Consider the following 5,012-nt stretch of genomic DNA (forward strand, 5'->3'; position numbering starts at 1 on the left):
CTCCAGCTCCTTTCACCACTTCCTCTTCCGCTTTATCACGCTTCAAAAAAAAAAAAAAAAAAAAAAAAAAAAAAAAAAAAAAAAAAAAAAAAAAATTCTATCATTTTTTTTTTTTTTTTGGTTTTTACTAACTATTTAATGAATAAATAATAAAGATTCCTTATCCTTAACCCCAACACAAGTTCCAGACCCCTTCCTCCCAACCCTCTTCAACTTACTCACCCCCACAGATAAGAAGAAGAAGAAGAAGCAACAATCAACAAAGACTTTTCCCCTTCCGACCTGGCAGGCCCTCCAGAAGGTTTTGAGTGGACATTACACTTCAATATCTTAACGAGTCAGACAGGGAGTTTCGTCCTCCCACTACTCTAACTACGACTTTCCTTCATTTTCCTGACTGTTTTTCTTCACCTCAACTCTTCGTCTAACTTAACTGTCCCCTTCCACTTCGGTGGGAGTTCCAGTATTTATTTGCTACAGTTCGATAGCATCGAGAGCTGAAAGTGCAAGCATGGCTTTAAGATACGTGGTGAGTTCATATCTATTTTCTCCAAGGGGAAATTCCCAGTGAGGTATTTATCTATCTATACATTTATAAATGTATATGTTTGATTATATTTGTGATATATAGGTCTATATGTGTAAATATATATGTTTATGTGCACACACATATATATGTATATATATATACATATATATATATATATATATATATATATATACATGTACACACACACACACACACACACACACACACACACACATATATATATATATATATATATATATATATATATATATAAATATATATGTATGTATATACATATGTGTGTGTGTAGGTGTGTGTAGACACATTATGTATATGTGAATATATGTATACATATACAATGAATATATGTATACACATACAATGTATACATATATATACATATATATGTCTATGTGAGCGCCTAGTAACTATGCACAAAATACACATTGTATATGCTATATACATTTCTTATTAAAACGTAAACTGTATATTGCAGGTTTCGCTTTCCTTGGCGGTGGTAGTTCTCGCTGATCAGAGCTCACACGTCAGCATCAGTCTCGGCGGTGCTCCTGCTGTCAGCCACCACAGCTCCTCTCACCATACTCACTCTCACCACGCACCACCTTCATACCACCATCAACCGACCTACCACTCACAGCCCGCCTACCACCCTGCTCCCGCTTATCACCCACAGCCATCCTATAAGCATGAACACGAGCCAGCTGTGCCAGCATGTGCTGCCAACACAAGCAAAGCATGGTGCCTCTAGGACGCTGAGTATCCCACCTACGAGATCAAACACGCAGTCGAGTACCACTACGAGAAGGTCCTCTCCCTCTATGCTGATGTAGCCGAGCTCAACACCGAGTTGGCTGTGGAGCGACCAGACACCCTGGAAGAGGAAACTTACTTGTGCCCATCAGAGACCGCCTATGTGAGGCCCCTTCGTGCCCAGAACACCGAGGGCAAATGGCGTGTCATTGTCAATAACATCGATGCCCATTATCAGACTCTTACTCAGACTACACGCCTCGAAGAGTGTCTGACTTCCGCCGATGCCTGTCCTCTGGTGCCTGAGTGCTACGAGTCCAAGTGTCTGCAGAAGTCCATGTACCACCGTTTCCTTGTCTACGACTCGTATGATCAGTACTTCCCCTTCGCCATCGAGACCTTCAAGCTTCCCGCCAGCTGTGCTTGCCTCTTGGGCGCCTACACCATCGACCATTAGTCACCAGACCACTGGTCTCAAGCCGCATGAGAAATTGTAACTTTAAAATATCGAAATCATTCCATCCCATGAAGCACGAAAATAAATATATCATTGTATATACTGGGTGTCCTTCTACCTTCTGAACTATATATACATATATATGTGTGTGTGTCATGAGTGTGTGTGTGAGTATGTGTGTATGTGTTTTAAATACAAATATATATATATATATATATATATATATATATATATATATATGTATGTATATATACATATATATGTATATATATACATATATACATATACATATATATATACTTATACATATATATATATATATATATATATATATATATATATATATATATATATACATACATGAATATGTTTATACATGTTTTTTCGTGAAATTGCATATACATATGTATATGAAAGTATTTATGTTTAACGGTTAACAGAGCATATGTCTGACCTGATATACATGATCAAATTACAATACACAGATGTGACCTTCTCAATTATCGGATTTCGTATATCTCCCAGGGATCAGGCAAAGATTCGTTAAAGGCAGCACTTGCAACTTTAGCCCTTCTGGAAAATCTGGTCATCTCCCCATCATAGGAATATCACTCTCAAAGGCTGACCAAAGGGCGGACCTATGAATTATGATGACCCGAAGTCAGCCAATCAGGAAATCGCGACCTAAGTTGACATTTGGAACAGATACGCCTACTTTCCTGTAGACGGCTCATCGCCCCGCCTAGCGAGCCGTCCTGAGATATACTGACGATAGCGAATTCACTCGAGGTCTTTGACCTTAATCACCAACACCAACTATTCGCACTTCCGCATCTACGATTGTGAACTAGTGCTAATCCCGATCTTTATTTCCAGAGTCATTCCTTGTTATATTTATGTATATATATATTATATCGTGTCATAATATTGAAGTTATAATATATTGTTATTGTATTAGCTGCTGTGTTTGACACCAACCTTATATTTCTCTATGTGTGGATATTAGAGTAATCTTATACCCATCACAATATATATATATATATATATATATATATATATATATATATATATATTCATTTGTATCTATACATATACATATATATTACATATATTTTTTTATACATATTTATTTATATTCATAGAAATAGATAGATATATAGATAAATGTGTATATATACATATGCATAAGATATATGTATATGTGATTATATATATGTATACATTAAGAAATCAATATAGATACAAAGCATGTATTTATATGCGTGTATATACGGTTCATTATTATATTCTTATTCCGCATTTTTATTGCATCGGTCTCATGCCTTCCCTTACTATCAGGGCTTAGATTGTGGGTTAAAGAGCAGGGTCAATCGCTGATTATATCCACTATATATAAGTAGTAGAGGGCTGGAGGAATCCATCTCAAAATGCCCATAAATATACATATATATGTATATATATATGTGTGTGTGTGTGTGAGTGTGCGTGTGATTATATATATGCATATATAGATAGTTAAATAGATACATGTCAGACATGTTATAGAACAATGATTATGTCCATATCATAATGCACGAGACGCTCTGCTGACATGGGATTAATGTGGATTAAGTAACAAATACGAATAAGCATGTAATAGTACCTCATATGGAAAAGCACTTAGGATGAAACAAAGCTGTTCCTTTCATATTGCACCTTTCGTAGTATAGATTTATTAGTTTATATTCTCTGGCTTTTCATTATTTATTAGTCAATAGAAGATGCAGGTAAAATCAGGAGACTGTTATCTTGGCTGTTTCACTGTATAAATAATCTTCTGCATCAATTTCATTTTTTCACTTATGCAATGTACCAGGAACAAAACTGAGCCAGAATTTAAAGTCCAGTTTCTCAAAGAACGAATTACAATGCACTGTTCACATCACTGCTGGCTGTGTTGGCTCTGCTAGTTGGTGTGCGGTTAGGCACCCAGTTAGGAGTGACACGTCTGCTCTGACCAAGAATTCGCTGTGCTAAAACGAGAATAGTGGTCAGTAGTTGAACATTGTAACTTGGGCACATCCTGCTGAAGACTTAATAGCTTCTCTGGAGTCAGAATGAATGATGTTTTTTTCCTGTTTGGGTCGCTGGGACTCCCATGATGGCGACGGTTTCTTCTTGATTTTTTTTATTATTATGATTATTGTCATTATCATTAGTATCATTAGCATTAGTATCATGATTATTAATATTATGATTAATTTTATCATTATTATTTTCATTATGATAATAATTGTTTTTGTTGTTTCTACGACTACTTGTTATCATTATAATCATTATCATAAACATTATTAGCATTATTGTCGCTATCAATACCATAACCACTGTTGCTATTATCATTATAATTTTTGACATCATGTTTAAAAAGAACTTATTATAAAGAGATAGAGGGCGCTTAAAAGTCAGATAAACTTTCTAAATCAAACTTTTTGAAAGTCCATCTCACAGTTTCGTCACAGTGAATAAGAAGTGATTCTGTTCCAGTGTCGGCAGACTTTCCGCGCCATTAGCCGTGTCGCCATTTCTTAATTTTCTAATCTTATTTTTCTCGGATATAAATAAGATCAAATAAAAGATGTAACGTATCAAGGATAACCTTTGATATAATAAATTGACGAAAAAAAAAAAAAAAAAAAAATATATATATTTTTACAGAACGATTTCAACTGTTGGCAAGATTGCATTCTGATACAATACAAACCCTTTTTGGTTAGGAATACCCACGTGTCCGCGTTCAATCCAAGCGTCACTCTAGAAAAAAAAGAAGAAAAAAAATCAGAATTTTGTGAACAGATGCTCTATGTATGCATGTATGTATTTACATATAAATAAGAAAACATTACTTTTTGGTACAGATTGCCAATTCTCATATTCAACTGTATTATAAAGTTTATATAAGAAATGATTCTATGTATATGATGTGATGGATAGAGAAATGAAGACGAAAGGTCGTTCACAACAAAGAGAAAGTGCATAATGATTGTTCACGTGTGAGTGTCTGAGTGTCTGCTTCTGTTACGTTGGAGTTACGGAACCGAGATGGTCCGTGGTTGTCAATCGTCACATGGCCAAAGCGGTGCAGTATTCCAATGGAGAGAAGCTCGAGATGTAATACATATAAATGTGTGTGTGCAAACACATACACGCACGCTTACACAGTCATAAATGATCAACCGTTATATACTTTTTGTTTGTTGTGAACTACTCTTCCTTTTT

General features: G+C 35.3%; 1 pseudogene; it reads left to right on the top strand.

Annotated features, from left to right (window-relative positions):
- Nucleotides 1-1,010: 1,010 nt before the first annotated feature.
- On the top strand, nt 1,011-1,855 carry LOC122261677 (neurotrophin 1-like; annotated as a pseudogene).
- Nucleotides 1,856-5,012: the final 3,157 nt, after the last annotated feature.

This window comes from Penaeus japonicus, unplaced genomic scaffold, assembly GCF_977035675.1.
Source record: "Penaeus japonicus unplaced genomic scaffold, GWHDUDI00000001_assembly GWHDUDI00000030, whole genome shotgun sequence".
NCBI classification, from domain to species: Eukaryota; Metazoa; Arthropoda; class Malacostraca; order Decapoda; family Penaeidae; genus Penaeus; species Penaeus japonicus.